Genomic DNA, 25913 nt, shown 5'->3' on the forward strand with positions numbered 1-25913 from the left:
TTATTCAACCTTAAGGGCCAGAAGGCATTACATAAGGGGGCATGCAGCAAAGTCGAACAGCTTCATAAGAAAGTTGCATAATAAAGTGCACATTGGTTGTTATAGGTACAAAAAAGAAAAGAAAGAAGAAAGAAAGAAAGAAAGAAAGAAAGAAAGAAAGAAAGAAAATTTCAAAAACGAAGAAAACGGAACATATACACAGTACCAACAACGCGATAAATAAATAGATGTGATATTCATGTGGTTATGTTGGCTTTATCAAAATCGTTTAATTTTTCGCGAAATGTTTTCCGGTTGCTGCAAGAAACAATATCATCCGGGAGTGCGTTCCAAAGCGTTACGGCATGGGGGAAGAATGAGCTGCTTATCGTCGTCGTCCGGCACTTCATCGCCGCCAAGGGGCGAGTATGAGATAAACGGGCTGATGTCGTTTTAAGAGGGCGTGTCCTGAATGGCTGAAGTAAAAGAAAGTGTGAAGAAGGCAAAGACGAGAAGTTACGCGCCGTGAAGCAAGCAATGGAAGAGATAAAGTTTGTTTTAAGGTGGTTACGCTGATATGTCTTGAATATTCTGACGTAATGAAGCGAGCAGCACGGTTTTGTATGGCTTCTAAGTCATGGGCGAGATAAGCTTATGAGGGATACCAGATGGATGATGCGTACTCAAGTTTGGGTCGCACATACGTTAAATATGCTAGTCTTTTTTTTTTTTTTTTTTTGCAAAAGCATTCTCTACCGTATAAGGTTTAGTAATAGGTTTTCTTTCCACAACTGGAGATCGATTTATTAGGCAATTTCTATTGAGGAATACTTCTAACTACCAACGGTTCTTGGATGGATGCAGAAACCTAACTACCTCGAGCTTTCTTTCTTTTCACTGCGGTAACAATCACGCCGCATGCTCGAGGTGCGTTCGCGCCGTTACCATGTGGCGCTGTCGTGTCGTCACGCTATCGGCGTGCACGCATGCGCAGAGCCATCGCCTGTAGGGTTAGAAGGTTTTCCCCAAGACACGCAGTGCGTCCAATTGTCTGCAAAAGCGACGAATCCAAGGGGACCCATTGTTACGCGGCGCTCAAGACAAGGGCAGCGTTGACAGCGTTTGCTTCGCGCTTCCGTGTCACGGCGCGAGCGCCGCTATGCGCGCGCACGTGCATAGTTCCTGCTGGGCAGCTGCGTGTGCAAAACCACACCCCTGTGCGCGCACACCGGTCTGAGCGAAATGCACATTTAAACGTCGCAGAAAGAAAAAAGAAGGAAACTCGGAGGACGCTTAAGCTTCGCCCTTTAATACTGGAACTCGATAGCATTCGAAGATCCCTGACTCGTTCCCACGCTTCACGGCAACTTAAGCTTATGTGTAACGGTAACGTTTACTGGGAAACGAGTTTTCAAGGAGCTGTGAATCGTGCGACCGTCTTTGAATGTTGTAGCGGGTAGCATCGCGTTAATGCGTGAATTTTTTCTCATTTTTCTTCTTTCTCCTTTTATTCCATGTCTCCCTTTCCCCAGCAGAGGGTAGCCAGCTGGTACCTACATTGGCTGACCTCCCAGTCTTTCCTCCCCTTCTCTCTCTCTCTCTCTCTTATTCCGGGGAACCGCTCACCGCGTACGTTATGCTCGAAGGCGAGACTCCTGGTGAAAACGCGGCCTCTTGCGTGGTCCGATGCCAGAGGTTGTGCAAAGCCGCGCCAAAAAACAACATCATTTTCAAATTTCTGTTTTTGTTTCGTACTTTTAATATTTCGGTCTTACAAGATTTAACATAAAAGGCATGTGCTATCGGTGTTTTGTTTCATGACGTTTGTTTATGGGCCGTCATTCTCAAAATTTCGTGGAGCAACTTTGTCAAGAATTTAAGACAAGGTGTGAACAAATTTAGCGATAGAATGGTGCGGTAATATAAGTGGCATATACCGCATGTCGTATAGCACACAAAAACTTTTCAACTAGCAGTAGTCGCCCCTCAGCTAGCACTTCATAGGGTACGACACCGCCTCTGCGCAAAGCGTATATATATAGCAAGGAGTGGAATTATATATATATATATATATATATAATATGGGAATTTTCTCTCACAGACAACTCCGCCGACGCCGACGCCGGATTTTCTCCGACACGGGACCCTTAACTGTATCGCGTTGGAATCTCTCTAATCGTTTCTCTGGACGCGGTCGAACGCCGACGGTTTTCATTGAGTCTCGTGCACTATCGAGATGCGACAGGTGCAACGTCTTTGGCGGTTTAGCGTCTCGCAAACCTTGCTATCGCTTTCCATGCTTAGCCTTCGGAATAAACAGCTAAGAGAGAGAGAGGGAGAGAGAACAAATTACAGGCAGCATCTCCTGCGGGAGTTATCTAAGTGATGCGTAAGCACTCGCTTCTAATCAAGTGCTGTTTCGTCGTCGCATGCTGCGGTGTTTGGTATAACTGAAACGCCGCGAACGTATCGTCAAAAGGAGAAGTGCGGTTGCAAGACCAAGATGTTAACTGACACCAGCATGAGACGAGGAAGGAGAGGCGAGTAGTAGCAATATTCGCTCATGTTATGTGATAGTGTGGTTGAATGATGCCGCTGCTTCCTGGGAGATAAGCACTGGCAACACCTCCTAGACAGCGCAAGGCCGGTGCATCAGAGGCGGAAGCTCCCTATACCTTCCCTAGGACGCTCGGTTCCGTGCCGATACGCCGCGGCAGCGCCAAGGTATAGGCCTCTTTCGTCCGCGATGTGGCGGCAGTGCGTTCATGACCCCACAGAACTTCCGGTCAGCCATTTTTGACAGTGCAGTTAGCCAAGAAGAAAAGAAGTATTTTGTCGCATAGTATAATGCAGGCACGTACTCTTGATGTTTTCAGATATAAAAAACGTGCGCCGTATGTCGAGCTCGTTATAGGCGTTTTTTGTTGCATTTAACACTGCAATTCACTTGTCAAACTCTCTTACTCAGCAGAAAAACTAGTGCCACATGTAGGGTCCTATAAATTTTTAGGCTGTTGCAATTTGTGTTGCTCTGGAGTGTTTAACCGGAAGTCTTCTGGGAGCTATGTTTGTATGCACGAAAAGGTAAACTGGTAGCGAAGCTTCCGTAGAAGCCAACATGTCAAGAAAGGGGGCTCGTTGTAACCGTCGCCATCTACGTATCGTGGGGACAACTACAACAGCAAGCACAAAAAAGAAAAAAAATAAAGAAGTTACGTCACGACCGGAAATAATAGTGACGTCAAGATCTTACGCTGCTTGGCGCGAATGTTTAAATCTCTTCAGCGTCCGGCATTATGGCCGCTACGACAGCAGTTATGTTTGTTTTGAGGTTGAGGCGAGCTTGCGACTCGCCTCAGCTGAAACGCCGGCGTGTCCTTTAACCATTAGGAGTGGCGAATTTCTTAATATGAACGTAATTCGGCTGTTAATGACGGTGGTCTCTCCAGTAGCTTCCTTAGGAAGGTGAGCGAATGGGATGGAAATAAATGACATTGCGATAGAACTTTCAAAATCAACTTCATTTTTACTCGTCTTCAATAATGCAACCGATATAGCTGACGAAACAAAACATGTTTCAATGATTAAAAGTACTATGGCCAGCACACAGTCGTAATGCATAGCAACCTATGCGAATCCTTTTGACAGAATCATTCGCAATTCCGTGCCACACCTTGTGTTCATATACAAGAGTTATCAGAAAACATTGACCGATGTTATCATTTATAAAACGTTCCACTTACTAATTTTGCTGCTCGTCGGACTCTCAGAGCCTGTGTTACGGAGAGTAAAGGAACATAGCGCGACGTTTCTTCGCGGGGAGTCCCGCATTTATCGCCACGACGAGACAAGCGCGTCAGATGCCGCAGCGTGAAGAAGCACAATAACAAAAAACCTGCACCTACACCTTTCGCCAACTAATGCAGTGCGCTCGGACACGCAAAATTTGAAGTGAAGCGCACGCCACACTTTGAAGAAACACGCAACGAAATAATAATAATGATAAAAAAAAACGTGGACGAAACCGCCGCGTTCAAGCGAGCAACGCCATTCCTCACGACGTAATAACTGGTTTGCACAACCTTGCCAAGTCTTGCGCCAGAATCACTGGTTGGTAGAGGTCACCAAGAAAGAACTGATAAATTGCGAAATTGAAAAAAAAAATAACGTTTGTTCTTTTAGTGCAGGAAAAGATATCTGAAACGGGAAATTTACTCCAACGGCAGTATTCTGATGAAAAATTTACGGACATTTTCTTTTTCACACGGGTTTTCTAGTTTCAGTGTTTGTCCCGCCCTCACCTAGTCGCGCTTCAATCGTGCACCGCTAACTGATATTCCTGGCGACAGGTATCGGTACGCTTTTAATTCCAAGCTTCGCGACCTATTTAGACGGACCTTGGCAGCGCCGCTTCCACCGCTGGTAGTTGCCGGATATCCAGCTGGAAATAATTCACAAACAAAACAGCGCCTCCGTGACGTCACTGATCAGGTCAGAAGTTAGAGGGAGAGGGCGCGCCACCGGAAGTGGGTAGGCTTGCCGCGAAACCCTCCTTTCCCACTTCGCATGAAAGCGGGATCTGTTCGTGTTCTCTTGCAGGTACGCTGGCCGCGCGGCGACGTCGCCCAAATAGCGGAGCAGAACCTAAAGCATAACCCGCTCAAGTGTGCCGTGTTTACGAAGCGCTTTTGTTTCTGCCGCGTTTACCTCGGAAGCTTCTATTCATTTTTTTAAAGCTCTGGGACAGCGCTCGTACACACCGGTGCCAAGCAATTATAATGAAGAATAGTTATATAGCAAACCCTCTTTAACTACCAATATTCGCAGGTAATATATTACATTTCGTGAAAGTAGTCGCTTTGAAACTCCTAACTTGTGGTTAAGATTAGGGCTACAGTTCAACTAGTCCGCAGATATAGGGGAGGGGGGTAGTATAAAGAAAATAACTTCCTGGCAACATCAATCGTTAGTTTTGTTCGCGTGTTGTGAAGGGGATCGACTAAAGCTGGCCGATTTCTCAGTCAGCCAAAACTCAACACAAGTAAAAGTTGAACGTCCTTTGTTTTTATTGTCACATTGCGTACCGGAAAAAGACTGACCTCTACGCAGTGCGAAAGCGTCAATCTACAGAAGCAATTTTCATTCACAACTGGAATTTGTACATAATGAGCGAACATAGATTCCAGAAGATCCAAACCAATGCGAAAATTAACCATCACGGGCTGGTAACACGGAACTTGACTATCACATATGTTATGAAGGCGACACATTTTTTGGCTTACAGAAAGAAGGTAGACTACAATACATGTATTTCATTGACAGTATGAGAAGTAAGGAACCACAGAAGTTTAAACTGGCTACATGCATCTGCATGAACAGCAAGTAGCCTATAATTGCTCTCATTATTTGAACTACATGCCGTATGAGATAGCATATTTCTATAGCGCTTACAAGCGCATATAATCTGCCTGTCATCCTTTGCGTCATATTCATATATACAGAAAGGCACGGCGAGTATTAGGGCGCTATTTTGACTCAACAGCAACGCAAAGAACTAACAATTCCTAAAAAAACTTAATAGCACTTTTCATCGCAAGGGGGATTACCAGTTACTTAATCAGCATTAAATACTCTATAGTTCTATTGTTGGTATTGTTAAATACATTTTGCTGGCAAAACAAATAGCATTGCGCCTCATCCATAATACAGGTGCTCAAAAACTTGCACACATCGAAGCTGGGCCTATAGCAAGGTAACGGAGCGAATGGTAGAGTCTACGCTCCAAAATTCAGATAAAATAAAGAGCTTAGACCTTCTTCAGTACGATATCTTAGTATTGGTACATTAAAACGCAAGAATAAATTACGTGCGTGCATGCTTTTGCCGTCATTGCTCTTGAAATTTGATAAAACATCACGGCTGTCTTTTTTTCTTTATTTAGCCTTGGCTGTATGCGTCGACAAAGCAAAGAGTGCACAAAATCTATAGCCCAACAAACACGCACTCAAGCCCTTCAGTACAAGTGTTTCACTGACAGCAGATGGGCTGCCGTCATGACGAATTGCTCGGGCGACACTGCTCCTATATGTCAGGCCACTGAGGCTTGCACAGAACTGGTTTACCCGTACAAAATGAATACCTGCTCAGAAAATAAAGTGATATACTTGCGCTTACCAGGGGTGCGATCGGAGATGGTTGTTCGGCGCGTTCGTTCGGTTACCGGCGCGCGCGATTGGCCTACTCTGCGCCGACGTCGCCAGCCGCGGGGCGCCGCCCCGTTTCTGGTGACGTCAAAATGACGACACGCTCCTGTCAATCATCCGCCCACCGAGCATTTTGTCCGAACGCGACGGGAGTTGAGAAGTTTGGAGCGATCATACGGCTTCGCATGGCGCGTCTGGTGGATTGGATTGGATCCAACAGGCGGCCTTTTCGGCTGCGGAATGGCAGGTTTGAATCCAATCCATAGTTTATTTCTAGAAAATGGCGCTTCCGTTGGAAACTTAGGTTGTTGCGCTGGCGTTTCTAGAGGAAGGAGGCGAGCGGGTGGCGGTGCGAAACGCGTTTGAAGAAATGGCAGAAAGTGAACTCCGGCGTCGTTTTTGTTTCTCGAAAGAAATAATTCGTTGGTTGTACAGAGAAATCGACAACATCATCGGTGCCAGCGAGCCACTGGGATGTTGCTGCCTCTTGAAAAGTGCGCCACTCTTCCCGTCGTTTTTTTTTTTTTTTCTTCTCGCTGTGCGCGACACCACCTAGGGACGACGCAAAGAACCTAATAGATATAAATTGCAGTAGTCACACGTACTACTATTTGAAAACGTGTTTGGGCTTGAGATTTAGACGAGAAACATTTGGCTTTGTAGTATACTGTTTGCAAGCAGACGACAAACGACGGAGGTAAACTTCCGGGGAGGTCACCGCTGCCTGATTGGCTGCTCTCTCCGCCCCGCTGTCACAAATTTTGCATACTGCAACTTTGTGACGTTGCAGCAACTGAACAGAACGCGTATCGAACAAAATATCTCCGATCGCGCCCCAGCTGTCACTAGGAGACCTGAAAAACTTCGCAGAACTGTAATTCCCGGTGTTAGAACAACGCAGAGCCGCGCAACACGTGATGCCCCGTTTAAGCCGGCTTCGTCTAATGCTCGGTCGACCTGTTTCCTGCGTCTTCCGTTCGTTGCACGCCTGATAAAACTTCTGTATCTTTCCCATCTTCATACTTGGGACGACAACCGAAGCAGATGACCAAGCGCGATCCGACTTGTGATGTCGCTGAGCCAGCGGCAAGGGTGAGCGGCGGTAAGCTCGACGGACGCACGAAGACAACCACTTCCCGCCCTTCGCCCGATTTAAAATTCACAAAAAGCGAAATAAAACAAATATTAGTTAGGATGTCCGACAACCGCTTGCAGCGCGCATGGCCCTTGAAAACAGAAACTAGCGTTCGCTTTCCGGGGGTTGGGTGATCTTCGATCCGTGACGTCATGCTACCTTGTCCGACTGCCGTACGTACAATCTAGTGGGGAGGCTCCCGAGTAAGCCGCGATGTTTTGACTTCAGCGCTTTCGTCACGCCGGGCTTGGCGATGGAAATTTTGGTCCAATAATCATGATGCCATAAAGCAGTGTGCACAGGCCCGTTAGCTAGGAGGCGCTGGCACTCGCCGATGCGTGCTGTAGTACGTGACGTAATTGAGTTGTCACGTTTGGTAGACCTCGTACGTAGACGCGGCCGAGGAGGCTGCCTACTCTTGATGCGAAGCATTAACAACCGTAATCAGCCGTGCTCCGCCGGCGGCTGCGCTTGGCGGGGCCGCGCGGAACCTGTCTTGAAAGTGAACTGCGATGGTGACAGAGTGGACCGAGTGCAGATAGCTTCGTGTGCGCTGTGTTCTCGAAGCTTAGTTCGCGTTGAAGCGAGAGGCAGAACGGAGGTCGATTCGCTCGTTGCTGGAGACCCTCGAAAGGGATCGTCTTATGCGACGGACGAATGGTATTTTTTTCTACTAAAGTTTATTTATTAAAAGGAAGGGAAGCCGCAGGCTCCTTCGACGGGCCCTGGGCGTGCGTGGAGTCCTCATCCCTGGACCGCACGAGCGGCGCGGCCGCACCGCGTGCCCTCACAACCAGATCGAGCCAACTATTTTCAAAGCGAAAGCTTTGTCTGACAACTTTCACATATTTTGCTGACCGTGGCTGCCACTGTTCTGCCGAGTAGAGCACGTGCGCACAAGAGCACGTGTGCGCACGCCGGTTTCCATTGAGCCAAAAACGCACGAATTAAACTGCCTCGTAATAGCCAATCCTAACACCGTGTTTGGCGTGTTATACCCCATCTGCGTACGCCTCTTCTCGCCATTCTTCCCTCGACAAAGGGCGAACATTTTCTTCGCTCTCGTGACGTCACTGCGTCGACGTCTCACGGCTTTCCATTCGTACGCACTGTTGTTTCATTTCGGCGTAGCTTGTTACTGGTGCCGCACGCATTGTAAGCATTGCGCGGGGTTACACGTTGCATGGATGGCATTGAAGACGGTTGTGCGCTTCGCGGTTAGTTTTACAAGATTCATTGACCGCTTCGCTAAAACTTCGTTTCACATAGGTTCCAACATGTGCGTTATATCTGCATGCATTTTATTTTTATACCGCTGTCTTCGGAACGCGGCTGCCGCGGTCTGGAAGCACACCAAGCGTGCTTCCTTCAATAAACACACCTCGTCTGCGATCCGTTTTTTGAAGGTGCGAGAAAAAAAAAGATGTATCCTCAACCTGCGCCTTGCCAGCCGCGTGGCCCGTTTCCTGGTATACAAGAACTCCATGGTTATTCTGGAAACTTCGGTGTTGGCGCTCTGTTGCTGCCCGCTCACATTGGGGGGACGTGATGCCGGCTTGATGCGTTTGGTCCTCTGGTACAGAACGAAGTATATGACGTTTAATTTCATGTGAGCGCGCATTACGTCACGAAATGCAGTGTCACGTCATTGCTCGATGCTGCGTGCGTTCAAATGCATTATGGACACTCGAGGCACACTTCCTTCGTTGTAGGCGTCGCCGTGACGTTCTGTGTAAAGTAAAAGTGCTATAACATCGTGGCCGCGCGCCGTAAGCTTTGGGTGCGAAGGTGAGCCGAGGATGGCGAATCAATCTGGCGCGCGCAAGGGAGGAAGACGGGGAGGAAGCACGCTGTCTTCCATCGCACGCAAGGCACCGAGGGGGCCGGAGACCGGCTGCGTATGGCGCGACTGTGGGCTGCTACGCGGGCACTATCTTTAAAGTGATCGGTGACCAGTGTGCCGAGGGCTGATAGCTTCGTGTGCGCTGTATTCTCGCCGCTCAGTTAACGTCGAAGCGAGAGGCAGCACGAAGGTCAATTCGTTCGCTGCTGCTACCGCTGCTTTCTCACGCCAGCGTTTTGACAGCGAGCGTCCGCGGTAATTGACAGAGACGTGTTCATCTTTGCCCGTGCCCGCGTGACACCATGCTTGTTCATTTAGTTAGCAAGCGAATGTTCACAAGTTTATGCGGGCGATAAAGCTACTATCATAACTTCATATAGCAGTCTGATAATTTGCCATCGCAATCGAAGCTTCGCCTTTCGGGCGAAACTGCGACATCTTTTCTCATTCGTCCAAGGTAGATTGCCTGTTGTCGGCTTCACAAACTACTACGGATGGGCGGTTGTTCGGAATTTCGAATGCGAATCTAATAGTCCTGGCTATTCGATTCGCATTGGTCTTGAGAATTTGCCTTTCGAAGTTGTTGGATATTTATTTCTCTTCGAACATCTTATAACAACGCTTACTGGGGTTAAAAAAGAATGGTAGATGCAAATGGTAACTGTTCCGAATGATTATACAGAAAGGGAGCCGCAGTATCTGCAGACAGCTAAAAAAAAAAAAAAAGTCGAGGTTTTTCCCTCTCAGAACAGCTATCCAATTACGAGGCACGCTGTATTGGGTGACACCGGATTAATTTTGACTGTGCACCTAAACCGAAGTACACGAGCGTATTTTGCATTTCGCCCCCCACTGAAATGCGACCGGGGTCGAACCCGTGGCCTCGAGTTGAGCAGCGCAACGCCATTGCCACATGCTACACCGCGGCTACACCGCGGCGAGCAGGAAAATAGGCACCAGTTGCTCAGGAGAAAGCAAGAGTAGCTGACTGTTGCTCAGTGACTGCCATTGATTTAATAAGAACCTGGCGCCTGTAATTCGCTAAGCTTTTTCGCTCGTAAGTGTTCTTTGCCACTGGCAGGCCGTCTTCATTAATGGTATGCCCAGCACCAGGATTGGCTAAAATTTTCTCTTACGAACAAAATCGGGCGTACGAGCCTTTTGTGAATACCGGGCCTCATTGCCTTGGGGACAGCCTACGAAGTTAATCGAATTTTTCGATTTAGAAAGAAGAGCAAGCAATTTACTGCCCAGAAAACGTTAACATGTCTTAAAACAATGGATGGTGCTGTAGTATTGCACTTCGCTTTTTCTACGTCGTGTGATGTGCTGTTCTTGTGTTTGATGATGGTATGGGGTGTTTTGTATCGCAAGGGCAAGTCATGGTCAAAGAGCGCTAAGCAGTGGTGTTATGTACTCGATGATGCAAATAATGACAAAGGGTAAGGTGGCTGACTATGACGATCTTACGTGGCTGTATAGAAGCCCAAGAGCAGAAGCAAGATATACACGTATTAAAATAACGAAAATGGCTTGTGAGGTGTGATATGAACCTAAAAGATACACTCTGAAGGATTCTTGTCTTTTATCACGGCCTTTTTTTCATGGCGTGTCAGATACGACATTTCTGTTATTTTTCATTCACAAGCTCCTCAGTTGACCGCAATTCTTGCGAGCGGCATTACGCATATGAAATAATGTTCACGAAACCTTTTTCTCGCTCTGTACAAAACCAGCTCCACGCAACCTCTATATTCGCTTTGTTTAGAAGCCAGAATTGATTACCTACTCAATTCGAAAATTTCGCTCCGAACTACCTTTGGTGTCGCATTGGCTCTACGACGGGCTGGGTGATTGCAAACGTGGGAGCACATGCAGTGGCACCAAATGACTACGTTGACAACCGCCAAGTAAATCAGTATCATTGGTAGGACCAATAGTTGAGGGCTGCTCGTTTCCTTCATTCCTTCCTTCCTTCCTTCCTTCCTTCCTTCCTTCCTTCCTTCCTTCCTTCATTCCTTCCTTCCTTCCTTCCTTCCTACCTACCTTCCTTCCTTCCTTCCTTCCTTCCTTGCTTCCTTGCTTCCGTCCTTCCTTCCTACCTTCCTTCCTTCCTTCCTTCCTTCCTTCCTTCCTTCCTACTTTCCTTCCTTCCTTCCTTCCTTCCTTCCTTTTTTTTCCTAGTGTAACACCAATCGCCGCATTTCCTACTGGCTGTGAATACATGCTTTATTTATTTTTTCCTGTCTGTTTGCGTCTGCGTAGTTTTATCGTAATTAGGTCCTGCACTTTTGTTTGGGTACGTCAGAGCTCCGTTTCCATCAATTGCGTACCAGTGAGCGACGTCAAAAGGACCCCATAGAATGGACAGGTGATACGTTGTTATAGTGTGTATGGCTACAGTAGGCGTGTGTTGCAGCCAAAGAGAAAGAAGAAGAAAATGAATTTATCCGACTTAGTCCCTGAACAAAGCGCAAGCTGCTAATGGAGTCTTCGAAGACAAGATGTGTGGCAACTAGTCGTGTAGGTGGCCTTTGTAAAGGCTCACTCACACTAGGCCGACCCTACACCGATTTCGGTCTGCCGACTGTCGGCGACAGCGTTTTTTTCCTTAGTGTCGGCGCCTCTGTCACACTGGGCCGACGCCCACACTCTGCCGACTCTCGGCGCAGAGCTCGACGTTGGCACAGTGTGACAGAGGCGCGGACACGAAGGTATAAAACGCTGTCGCCGACAGTCGGCAGACCGAAATCAATGTCGGGTCGGCCTAGTGTGAGTGAGCTTTAAACATATTGCGTTAGGCTGCCGATGAATCCAAACGTGCAGCCGACAGCAGTCGACAGCAACCGCTGGTTATATATTTTATCACCATCTGCCTTCATGTCCACTGCGGGAGGAAGGTCTTTCACCGCGATCTTCAGCTTCGAATGTCTCGCATCAGCTGATTACATTCTGTGCAAGTTTCTTAATCTCATCCCAATGCGTTGATGTTCTGTTCCCTTGGCACCAGTGCTGTAACACGAATATGGAGCACCTGGTTAAAACAGGAAGCACCAATACTTCCTGTTAGCCTCTACAGTAACGTCAGGTATACCGCTGTCTTTCCTCTACAACCCACACCTCTATCTCCCTGTCTCTTAATGTTGCGTGTATTATTTTTCGTTCCTGCATGGGGTGGATGGTCTTCAGCTCCTTGTCCAGCGTGTGTGTTGTCACACACACACACACACACACACACACACACACACACACACACACACACACACACACACACACACACACACACACACACACACACACACACACACACACACACACACACACACACACACACACACACACACACACACACACACACACACACACACACACACACACACACACACACACACACACACGCACACACACACACACACACACACACACACACACACACACACACGCACGCACACGCACGCACGCACGCACGCACGCGCACACACACGCACGCGCACACACACGCACGCGCACACACACGCACGCACGCACGCACGCACGCACGCACGCACGCACGCACGCACGCACATGCTATGTGGACTCGATTATGCTTACAGCCGACAGCCAAAGAGCCTACAATTTTGCACACTGGAGCGATGCCGTCCATATAAAGAAAGTAATCCCCTGCCTGTACGCTTATTACACTAAGCCTCTTAGATATCAGTATACGCTTCGTTGCAAGCCAGGCGCGGCTATCGTGTTGCGGCACCAGCCACGCGTGCAGCAACGAGCTTCCATTTTTTGGTTCGAGGAACGTGAAAAGAACGAATCGGGCACGCCGTGGAGGTTATTAGGAGAAAGATGCGGATGAATGTTGAGGATGTAATTCTACGCTAACGTGCTAAGTATAGCGCGGCCTTACCATGGGCCGTTGAACAAGGCGGCCGCCTTTGAAAGCGAACGCATTTACGAAAGCTCACACTGTTAATTCGTTGGCGTAATGAGGGCGCGTGTTAGCTTACGCATGTAACGTTCAGTTTATTTCAGCCCATCCCCAGCTTTCTAAACGAAATAAATTTTCAGGTGGTCATTATAAGTGTGGGGGTGTGTGCTTGTGTATATGTGTATGCGTGTTTGCGTGTATGTGTTTGTGTGTCTGTATTTACGATTCAGAAATTAGAGTGCGGGTTGGGGTGCCTTTATCTAACTTTCCTGTTTACCTCCTTGCGACTGCACGCAGCAAAAGCGGACTTCACGGTGCTATACTTGCGTCGAGGTTCTTACATCCGGAGGTGCTTATATATAGTTTGCGGCAGCGACTCTTTCCCTCTGCACTGCCTCTCGGCACTGTCACCCGATCAGATAAAGCAACGCTACATAGGAAAAATTTGGTGAATATGAAGAAAGCTAATAATAAGGAATATTATTAACCTAATAAGAAGAGTGAGAGATACGTTCATTAACGAACTAAATAAAAGACAGCTCCCGTGGTGCTTCCTGCGAGATGCCCAAGTTAGATTGTTCGTCTCGCTCCTCAACAAAGAACCAATAATACCTGAGTCTGTATTACAAAACTACAGTGGCAGCAGCGTGTGTGGCCCGGTACCAACGTAGACGTTCGTCGCTCCATGGCCACGCGCGTGCCTCAACTGCCAACACCGCTAGCTCTCACCGTGGGAAGCCTTCGTAAGCCAGAAAACGCGCAACAAACTAAAGACAGGTGGCGACAGCGTTCTTTAGTTACCGCAACATATCGCTTCTGTACGACGTTATGAATTTTCGCAGCGCCAAATCGGGTCTAATTGATATTTACTGGCGAAGGAGAGGACAACGTTACCTTCTAAAGGGACCAAACGCGCAACTCAGCAGGTCCCGAGAACTGGGTACGTGCCGCTCTTAATAAACCTCTTTGACCGCAACTTGAATCACTGGGTTCGATGACAACAGCAGCAAGCAACGCCTGCACGTATATATTGACGTCTGCGTGATGCTTCTCGTTACGTAGATGTCAACTGGCGTTGACTGTGCTTAGGTTTCTCTCTCTCTCTCTCTTCCACTCTATGAGTAGCGTATTTGTGACCTTGGGATAGCCGGCTCTGAAAATGCCTGCCTATACTATCTTTATTTTGATAAGTGTGCAAATAAAAGGAAGACAGAAGCCTTCCGTCCAGACAGGGCGCGCCCGTTCCACAGTCGGTGCCTTGTTATTCCAGCCCCCGAGCAGCCGCGGTGCCTTGCGGCCGGTAAGGAGGCGACGTCGAACGTGCCCCGTCTATCACTCGCGCGGCCAGCGGCGAACCGTGACTGCACAGCTGTTGCGCGGCGCCGGCGAGCGCAGATGGCTGCCCCGTACGTGCTCAAGGCACCCCCCCCCTCCCCCTTATATACGTAAAGAGTGCGCGTCTGCTTCCAACCTCTTTAGACCTGCCTGCCTGCACCTCCGCGCCTGCCACGTTTTCTCGGTTATAACGCAGCCGCTGCTTCGTCGCTGTCCAATCAGCGGATCTCTGCCCAGTTGCGCTTCTCGAGGAGCAGACGACAACGACACGAAAAACAATGTATACGGCCTGTGTTCGATAAAAGCTGCGGGAGGTTCGCTGTATGATGCGGTCTGGTGACCGTATACCAAACAACTAGATTATAGAAACGGCGTACAGTGCGAAAGACGAGGACTGCGAGAGACGACATGGACTGCGCTGTCGCCCAACAATTGTTGGAAGGCAGCGCAGTGTATGTCGTCTCTCGCAGTCCTTGTCCTTCGCGCTGTACGTCGTTTTTTTTTTTTATTATGAATTACCAACTAGCTCAAGCAACCACCCTAGTTAACTAGATTGTACTTCCAGGGCAGTTTCCAGCGGTGGAACTGCCTGCATAGCTTCGTGGCTTGTGTTAGGGCTGGTAGTGTTTGTTGTTTTTCACCTTACCTTCTGTTACACTCTTTTTCTTTCCTCTTTCTTTCTCTGATAATTGTGTTTACGATTTTGGGCTAGCCGGACTTAAAGATGTATGCCTATCTGTTTCACTGAATTGCATAAAACAAGGTCGTCCAGATGTGCTGAAACGTTTAACAAACGCCGATGGCTATGGAGGTATACCTCCTGGCATGGTATACCTGGAGGTATACCATGGCGGTATACCTCCATGGAGGTACACCTGCTGGCATGGAGGTATACCTCCATGCCAAAATCGGGCCTATAGGCCTGAGTTTGGCAAAGTTCGGGATTTCCGCGAGCACCGACGACGCCCTGCCACGATTTAGCCAACGGTATCAACATATAAAACTCGTCTGTCAGCATGCCAGGAGTTTCATTGGCTTATCTAGGTTCACCCTTGGGTTATCATCAGTTGGGTGTTACCTCAGGGGCGGCTGAAAAAGAAGTCACGTGGTCAAAGCGCCGGTATACCGTCTTTCATTTGGTTACCACTCCACCCAGTGCAATATCTGTGCAAGTAAATTACACCAAAAATTTTATCCTTTAACGTATCTGAAAGAAGGAAAAGGCCTGGAGCGCGAGTACGCGCCACGTCTGCACAGTTTGCATTCGGCGGTGGATAGAGAGATAAAATCTGAAAGCGGAATCCACGGCCGTGATACGCCCCAGAAAGGCGCGGCAGCTGGCTTTGTGTGTGTATATACATAGTATAAATCCACCTTAATATTGACCCACCTTGCAGACAGCAGCTGCGTCAAAACCCGAGAAAGTAGGCAAAACGTTAAGTCTGTTTAAACCACATGTAACCATAAGGCAAGCTAGTGAACTTTTGGCGAACGTTCCAGACGTTGTGATCAAAATTGGGCTCGAATTATGTATTTCTCTCCCTGTTTACCTATTCTAACGTGGTAAATACAATTTGCAGTTGAACGACACAACGACAGCTTGTTGCACATTTAACTGAGTGGCATGACAAGTAAAGTGCCGAATTCGATGATATTTGAAGCCGTAAGCAATATGGCGCGCACGCGAATGTGCCCAAAAAAGAGTAAGCAATCTTTTAATTATCGAACAAATACTCTAGAGCCTTCGAAAACTACGTCGCTGCATACCAGCAGCCTCACTATAACGAAGTTGTATGGAAAAGTCGTGTAGTGTAACCGGGATTTTGAGATAAACGACCCGAAAGTGGCATTACCGCTCCATATTTTTACATTTATAGTGTATAACAAGAAAAGTTGTTCCAAGAGTAATGTTTTGTTGGGTTTGAACTCAAGATAAGAATTGTTTCCTCTGCCAGCTTTCCGCGAATTTTATGTACGCATGGACAGTATCTTGTTCACGGAAACTAAATGGAACTGTAGCCTCTTTTCCTTTGGCAAACTTCTCAGCTCTCAAAAATAACTTAATGTTATGTTTCACAGTAAAGGACGCTAAACAGCAACTGTAAATCCGTTTATAACGGTGAAGAATTCTTCGCTACTCCATTTCTTTTATTTATTTAGCGGGAAAACCAAGGGCAATTTCCTGCTCCATAACTTTGCGCCGAAACCCCGAAAGGCCGCTTACGTCAGTGTGGTGTCACGGATTAGAGGGTTAGTTTCGCATTTGTCACTACGCATCATTTACTTTCTTTGTTATTTTTTTTTTCATTTCTTTCTTTTTCTTTTTTTTTCGCACTAAATGTTCTCACAACTTGCAATGTCGAGGCTTTGGTTTCTTTTGAGTGCGATGTAGTCAACCGTTACCTGTAAACAGTTAGCAAAAAAAATATTATTCTGGTGTTTTACGCGCTAAATAACGCGATCTGATTATGAGGCAACGCCGTAGTGGGAAGTCTACGGATCTATTTCAACCACCTGGGATTTAGTTAAAGTGCGCCAATCTGTAGCACACGAGCGTTTTTTTTTGCATTTTTGCAACAACGTATGCAGCGAGCTCGGCGACAGCGGCTGCGGAAATCAACCGACGGAGAGGATGTGACCACGCGATTGCCATTGCGGCAACGAAGAAGGCGATTCAGTGCGTGTTGAAACGTTTCTACGAAACTGCCGAAGAACGCCAGAAGCGATCGCAGAAGGACAGATTGCACAAGTGCGCCAACCGCGCTGCCGAAACGGGCGAACAGCTGCAAGCCCGACTAGTGAGAGAGAGAGAGAGAATACAGAGAAAGGCAGGGAGGTTAACCAGAGGTAGTTCCGGTTGACTACCCTGCACGGGGGAAGGGTTAAGGGGGATAAAAAGAGAAAGAGAGTGGAAGGGGAGATAGAGAGAAAGAGAGACGAGCACTGACTAACTGCCGGAGGATGCATACCAGAATCGCAAGGCCGAGGAAACGTCTGTCCCTGGCAACGGCTGCGACGGCCATCTTGGATCGGAGACTGCATCGACGACCCGTTTGGCTTCGCGGGTTCCGTGTGCGACAAGACTGTCCTGCAAGAAGGACTTGATACTACGTCACGGTCCCCGTGTACGCGACTTTGGCTTTGAGCCTTCAACCCGACGTCGAAGGATTCTCTTCGTTTAAGCTGTGTAGGACGCGCAAGTCTTCGCTCGCACAAACTAAAGTGCCTTTGGGCTCTATGAGAAACGAATATAAAATTTCGACCCAAGCCCGCCCACCTCCCTCCGCTCAGTTGTATCGCTTCATGCAACTGCATGCAGCTTCATGCAACTTCATGCAACATGCAACTTCATGCAGCTGTACCCTTCATGCAAGTGCGAAGGCTGCTCTACAACACTGGCCAGTATACGCCGGGAAACCGCCAAACGGTCTTTGTGCGAGTCTGCAGTTCTCTTCCTCCTCCTCCTCCTGTGTTCACCGAGTAACCCTGTATGCTACATGCAATCTAGTGTGCTTGACTGTGCGTGTGATGTGTGCAATAAGAAAACAGTTCAATAACGACATTGCGATTGCGAGGGATTTAAATAGCAATTGGTCAAACAGCGGCTTAGCAATGCCTAACTTGGTGCACTAAAATGGCTAATTTGGTGCAAGAAAATGTGCTTTTGCACGATATTGTGTGCTTGGCGCACCCAAACCGCCTGTAATTTCTTTTGCCTTGTTTACTTTAATCATCGCCGCACTTCACAGGATCATCTTTAAGAAGAGCAAACATTAGCAAAAACAAGACGCACTCACACACACACAGAGAGATAGATAGATAGATAGATAGATAGATAGATAGATAGATAGAGAAAGAGAGCGAACACATGACAGATTTTTTCTACCGCTTCAAAAATTATGGGGTTTTACGTGCCAAAACCACTTTCTGATTATGAGGCACGCCGTAGTGGAGGACTCCGGAAATTTCTACCACCTGGGGTTCTTTAACGTGCACCTAAATCTAAGTACACGCGTGTTTTCGCATTTCGCCCCCATCGAAATGCGGCCGCCGTGGCCGGGATTCGATCCCGCGACCTCGTGCTCAGCAGCCCAACACCATAGCCACTGAGCAACCACGGCGGGTTTTCTACCGCTTCAGTTGACAAAGCCACAATCGATATCCATAACCCTCCTCGTGAATATTTATTAGCATCCCCCCCCCCCAAAAAAAAAAAAAAAAAATGGCGCGGAATCTTTATGTTCGCAGAGCACAGTTCGCATTTTTCAAACAGGATTACAGAAAATATGCGCCGGTATTACGTTTCACCGCTTCACCAGTTATGGCTATGGCTAATCGCGTTAAGGTAATTACTTTTCGGAAACCTACTGCGGTGAACCGCCTAACACGAAGAAGAAAAACAGAACAGAAATTCCGCAAAGAACACCGCCAGCCTGGGCCAATTTGCATGTCGATTTGGTCAGCGAGCTTCTTTCCTTTCTGAGCGTCTACCGGTCCTTTGTCTTTTCAAGCGCACAATACACGCTCCGTCGAACGGCTACGTCTGGGTTCGCGTTTCGAGCAGAAAGAAAAAAAAAAGGACTAAAAAGAAAGAATGTGCACGCGTGCGCTGCAAAATGGAAGCGTAGATTTCTCGACTCACCCGAAAAGAACACCTTTCCGCCCCCCCCCCCCCCCCCCTAGAAAAAAAAAGACAGCGCATGCGCACAGATCTGCCAGTTTGGGGGCAGGGCAGCTGTGACGTAAGAGGCGGCGAGACGTGACGTCAATGGAAACAGTGCCGCGCGCGAGGAGAAAGAGATGCGCCTCCGAAGGCGCCCCGAGAGGAGAAAGATGAGGACGATTTCGAGACGGGCACGGAGAACGAAAATTAGGGCGGCGCGCATATAAGAGGGGGGGGGGGGGGCAAATCCTCTTAGAATCCCGGTCGAATCCACTTAGCGTTAGCGCCCGAAGGAGGCGGACAACAAAGAGAGCTTTGTGAGAACGCGGCGGCGCCCTTTTTGCGGCCGCCGCAAATACACACGCAGGCCAAATTCGCGCTCCCTTCACCGGCCGCTGCCATTATGCAGAACAGTGTGGCACGCGCCGCTTCCAAGAACACGTTGCGCGTGCCTGCGCGCCCACGTGTGGCGTGCTGCCCCCGAGTGCGTGTGCCTGCATCGGCAAGGCGCTGTGTCGAGCGGTGCAAACAAAAGGCCTCTCGCACACATGGCGTGGCTCGCCGGCTTCAGCATCGCGCGCAGCCCGCGCCTCCGTTGCGGCTCGGCTCGGTCGGTGGGATCAATATATCTGGGGCGCAAAGGCATTGCGCGCCAGGCGGGCGCTGGTGGTTCTTGGCGAGCCGCGCCACGAGAGGGAATGCTGGTCTTCGTCTGTCCTGTCCTTCTCCGTTGCAGAGAGAGAGAATCGAGAGGGGGAGAGAACGAGAGAAGCGGCGCGGAGTCATATACCCGAGGGGTCGAAGAAGACCCCTTTTTCCGAGAGAGGCCTTGTTGCCACGGTGCTCCAATTGCTCTCGCACCTGCTCTCGCGCTAACTCGTCTCTTACGGGGATTGTCTGCATTCGCCCGTGGCCTCCGTGCCGTTTAAACGGCTGGCTGTCGCGCTTATTAAGCTGCTGACTATCAATTCCCCACTTAATCGCGCCAGCTCAGACGCTATGGATCGTCGCATTGTGCAGGATGACTAGACTCCTATCAGGACACACTTAGTTGAAACCGCCGGTGCGCCGCGCATGTTAAGATGTATCGTTCTTATTGCACACACCTGATCACATGGCATAAAGCTCATCGGTTAAAACTCAATATCTACGCTTCTCTCAGGACGTTCATCCTACAAAAACTTCTAGCTTTCTCGCTTGTTAAAACTACTTCGGTTCCCAATTTTTCACAGAACAGACCCGCGTCTTTACGTTTGTGAGCCTGATGATGCACACGTTTTTCCAATGATGCGGGGTAACTTGAAGCAAGCGGAATTCGAAAGGGCTGGAAGATGCATTGGGCACAAACCTCACCCCCACGCTGGAGCTCATACGTTGTACGGGATACCCACACTTCTCCGAAACAACGTTAATCCCTCTGGCTATACTTCCAGCTTGCGGGCTCATTAAATCCAATCTGCCTCGTTTCAAATCGCTCGCATCTCCCCCCCCCCCCCCCCCCCCCTTGCGGGACACTTCCCTAAAAACGCTCGTCTCGCGGAAACTGGTATATAGGTCTCGTGCTCATTAAGCAATATTCCCCCCGGTAGATTCCCTCGATACCTCCCCCTCGAGAATGCTGCTCCTGCCACTTCACCGCGACGTCGCTGCAGAGTTCCCGGGCTTATTATCCGGGCTTCCGGATCTTCCCAGCGATTCGCCCTAGTTCAATCGACTCGGAACGCCTACTTTCGAGCGCGCGCGTAATACCGCGCGTTTGGCGGCACTTCTGTACAATTTCCGGTGTTTCTCGGGATGACTGTGAGCGGTAATACGTTCATGGTGTGCCGACGGCGGCACACATCAGCTCACCGACGACTTATGCTAGACGTTGTAGAGACGTATACGTCAGTATATCCTGTAGTATACTAACGAGTTATGGAAACGTGAGCGCACACATAGGTTCCGTCAGATAGGATGTACGGGTCGTGTATGGGAGCTATGCATTTGAACGCCCAGATAAGTAGGGGTAGTAAGGAAAGGACTTCCTTATACGTCTCGTATATACTCGTATACAAGACGTATACAAAACGTTCTCGCGTACTCGTATGCATGCGATCTATCACGCGTATGCAAACATGCAACGTGAAAAAAAAATGAAAAGCACGAAGGCGAGGCAAATGGCTCTTCCTGAATAGAACCGGTGCTAACATTTCAAAAATGTTGACTTAACCACACGCGCCTCTCGCCGAGCATATAAATTAATAATAGCGGTAACCGGCAAAAGACGGTCACTGTCAAAAAGAAAAAAAGGAAAATAATGTACGCCCGAGAATATGTACGTACAATAACAAACAAGTGAATACACTACTTGTGCGCATAGTCGAGAGGGACGTTGGAAACGTAGTTCTCATAGACAGGTGCCAAGGCCACATGCACGGCCTGCGCGCGTGCTACGAGTATGGAGACCGTCCTGCTTACAAAATTGCACACAAAGACGCGCAGTATAGGGTGGAACGCCCTTCGCATAAGTGTTTATGCGAAACGGGGCCTGTTCGGACGGTCCACGACGAGAAGAGCTGGGTGCAGCTCATAAAGAGCCTCGTCTCCTCCTTACGGTCCCGGTCGTACCGCGAACGAGCCGACGACTCCGCCGCTGACCGCTCAATCGAGCTCCGAGCCTTGGCGCCTATAACAGCCATTCAGCTTAAGCGATGCTGCAGGAAAAGCTGGAGTGCTCCCCGGTGAACGCGTGGCGTGTCTTCGTTGAAGGCGGTCTTCGTCGATCGGTGGCTTAATGTGGAAAATAAATAAATAAGCAAATAAAAAAAATAACAGAAGGCTGCATGGGTCGCTTTCGAAACTTCGCCTCGCGAAATCGACAGGGACGCTAGCGCTTCGCTTCTTGTAGCGTTTGGTTAGCTGTCGGTTAGTTGGTGCTAAGTTGTGTGGAGTATTGATTCGAGCAGACCCTTACTTCAAAGAAACATTGTAGGCTTGTGCAATAATTGCGAAGAGCGTAGCGAGTGGTGCATACCGGTCGAAAAGTGCTATGACCAAGAAAGCCCGTACGTACTGGTACATACATACATACATACATACATACATACATACATACATACATACATACATACATACATACATACATACATACATACATACATACATACATACATAAAAAGGGCGCACTGCTGCCACTGCACCTACTAAGTAAGCGATAGCAAATGGAGAGGAAGAACCAGAGAGTAAAAGTTATGCTATACACGTAGGAGCACGACGGCCTCTCCTTAACTGCGATTCAAGATGAGAAAATACAAGGGGATTGGTGCGTCGTGGACACAGCAGTCGTGCCGCATATGCACAGTGGAGTATGTATATATATATATATATATATTTATATATATATATATAGAGAGAGAGAGAAAGAGAGAGAGAGAGAGTAGCACATGATGTAACAGGTAAACATCTTGGTTATTAGGCTAAACTGATGAAAGTGGGAATTAAATACTCAACATGGGCAAATATTAGCACTGCTCGTAGCTCTCCCTGCTAGAATGTGCGCGCGCAACGAATTCGGAATCAATACGGGCGTAGTGCGCTTGCACAATAGTACTTCATGGGAAGCGGGATGGTTTCTTCAATTGTATATTGACATAAAGTTAGTCACTGGCTTGTTCCACATCTGAACATCTCTAATTTACAACCCGTTGTTTCAACGCATTGGTTGCGCGCTTGAAGACATCCAAATTTGCTCCACCTTTCTTTTGCCCGTTGACATTTTTGCTTTACTTGCCAGAGTCGTGGCTACCGAGTTTGTTCGTTCTTTGCAAACACAAGTTTGCCCTATAAAGAGTTAAACTCTTTATTCAGTTTTACGGAAGAATTGTTAATTGATTGATTGCTTAATTAATTGTTTGATTTGGCAGTATTGGGAACGTGAATGTTGTCAACTTTCGCCACCGTTTTGCCACGCGACATTTGGATGTCTAATAAACAGACACAGAACACACACGGAGAAACGAGTAAATAATACAGATGCGCACACATGCACAGCGTGACTACTCAGGGTAGACGCGCTCGTATTATTGAGCGATGTCACTGCACGACACTTGATACAATGCGCACGTAAGTGCACAATATCTCTACCTCTTTATTGTCAGTACGTCGTGACCGCTATGTGAACAGTTCGAGCTATGGCGTCGTTACGGCTTCGAAGAACGTGCTTCACTTACCTCATGTAGTCCATTCCTACCTAAATTAATCACCGAAAGCACGCAAGAAGGGCTATGTTTGAGGCTAGTCGGTTGCACAGTGTGAAGTGAAATGCGCTACTGACCCACAAAAGAACGAACGACAATAAAATTGTGGCCTCCGAGATTGATACGGCACATGTGCCGCAGTGATCTCGGAGACCACGAAAGGACCCAACTGTCCAGGTGCCATGTTTGTCCTTTCGTCGTTCGCTGTTTTGACTCTGTAGGCCGTTTCACTCCAACATAGATCGCCTGAAGAATAATGTTTGAGGCCGAAGCGAATGCGAATTGAATACGAATCGAACAGCACCGAAATCACCGAAGCGATTTCAATGGAATATGGAATAGTTTACGAATATTCTATTTCGATAATAAACAACCGTTTTCAGTCTGTGCAACACGATGTTCACAACCTGGTATTCATATCGTTAGCAAGTTTAAGTGTTAGCGCTGCGTGCCAAGAAGCGTCGATTATACAAATGGAGCATTAGGAACAAATAAGTGGATAGTTCACACGCATAAGACTTCACAGAGTGGTAATCATGGCTGTATAGCTGGTAAAATCTGGATTTCTGGGCGACGTAGCCCACTGTACTACTTACGTCATTATGTTTTAAGCCGGTAATATGCACGCGCGAACGAAATTTATCGTGCTGTCGGTGTAGTTTAATCTGTGACTGCGAGCAGTTGGCGTTTTAAAATATTTCAAAACTATTTGAAAGATATTCGAGTTTGCGAAGAGGGACTATTCCGTTGAAGACCCAATCTAATATCACATTATTCGAATCGTTCTTCCAAACCTTCGAATATTCCCATACCCCTAGTTCGACAGGAATGAACATAATTTTCGTCTTTCTCGACCACTAGCCCAAAAACAAGCAATCTGTCTATCCACTTGCGCCAACCTGCTGGCCCAAGTTATCTATTTGCTCGGGCTACTTGTTATGCGGTCCTGTTTGTGAGGTCGCCGTGACCGTTATGTTGTAATTGTTCCAACGTGGTAATCTACTCTTTTCATACCGTCGTCGTCATGACACCTTCTTCGCCGACCCAGTGACCCACGTTCACTAATAGCTTGGGCCACTAGGTTTCATCACGTGACTGTGATGCCGTCGCGGTCGTTGGATCGCCATCATTGCAGCTTTGTCATCCGACACTCTTCGTGCCGTTGTCGTCACGTCATCGTCGTCGTACAGTTTTCATGCATTCATTGTCACATTGCCATAGCGATGCCGTCGTGGTCTTTCAGTCGTCGTCGTTCCAGCTTCGTGATCTGGCTCCCGTCATGCTGCCGTCGTCACGCATTCGACTCCGACCCACCAGAGGTTCAAGTTGTCTAATAGCTTGGGTCACTAACTATGTGTTCGGGGTCGTCGTGCCGTCGTGGTCGTTGCGTCACTGTCATTATTGCTTTGTTAGCCTACTCACGTCATGACGTCATCGTCGCGCCACGTCGTCACGCTGTCGTTTTATAATTGCCATCACTTCACTACCACCATTCCATTGGCGTCTACCCGCCGTGGTTGCTCAGTGGCTATGGTGTTGGGCTGCTGAGCACGAGGTCGCGGGATCGAATCCCGGCCACGGCGGCCGCATTTCGATGGGGGCGAAATGCGAAAACACCCGTGTACTTAGATTTAGGTGCACGTTAAAGAACCCCAGGTGGTCAAAATTTCCGGAGTCCTCCACTACGGCGTGCCTCATAATCAGAAAGTGGTTTTGGCACGTAAAACCCCAAATATTATTATTATTCCATTGGCGTCTCTTCGTCGACGTCATGTGCCTTCGTCGATTCACTGACGTCAATCTTTCTTCATCATTGTATTGTAATCATACTATCGTCATTCAAACGTGTTTATGCCGCCTTCGTCATACCGTCATCATCGTACAGTGGCTATCATGCCTCCATCGTCACTGCAACTTCGTCGTTAGGCGCTGACAATGCTGTCGTCGTCTTGCACGTTTCGTGATATAGTCATCATTACGCCACTGTCATCACACGTCGTCATGCAGTTAATCCCCATGCCATTGTGATGCCACCTACGTCGCTGCATTGTCGTCATGCATTCGTTGTCATACAGTCGTCGCCATGTCGTAAAGGGCTTTCCATCGTCGTCATTTTAACTTCGACATCGTACACTCGTGATCCGTCGTTGTCATACCATTGTCGTCATGCTATCGTCTTCACATTGTCGTTTCACTATCGTCATCACTTCGGTATTGTCATTGATGTCATTTTATTTTATTTTATAGTCGTCATTCTAACTTCGTCACCTCACTCTTGTCGTGCTGCCGTGGTGCCATTGTCGCTACACAGTCGTCGTCATTCCATTGTCGTCAGGCCGTCGTCATTATAACGCCTTCCTCATTCCATCGACGTCATTATTCTTCGTCGTTCTGTTCTAATTATGCGGCCATCTAATCTTGATTGTGCCACTGTTGTCATTCCATCGTCGTCATGGCGTCGTCGTCAGACAGTCGCTGCGTTACATCTGTAGTCGTATCCTTGTCGCCATGCTGTCATGATCAAGCCATCGTTCCAGCTTTGTCATCCGCCTACCGTCCTCCGGTTGTCGCTATGCAATTGTGGTCATTTCAGAATCA

The 25913-nt window shown here is 48.2% G+C and overlaps 1 protein-coding gene and 1 pseudogene across 2 annotated transcripts in view; one reads left to right on the forward strand and one right to left on the reverse strand.

Moving 5' to 3' along the window:
• Positions 1-25913, forward strand: part of Alk (Anaplastic lymphoma kinase) — a 195795-nt gene that overhangs the window by 31022 nt on the left and 138860 nt on the right. The gene's annotated exons all lie outside the window — the stretch shown is intronic.
• LOC126534982 (U4 spliceosomal RNA) lies at positions 1828-2010 on the reverse strand (annotated as a pseudogene).

This window comes from Dermacentor andersoni, chromosome 7, assembly GCF_023375885.2.
Source record: "Dermacentor andersoni chromosome 7, qqDerAnde1_hic_scaffold, whole genome shotgun sequence".
NCBI lineage: Eukaryota > Metazoa > Arthropoda > Arachnida > Ixodida > Ixodidae > Dermacentor > Dermacentor andersoni.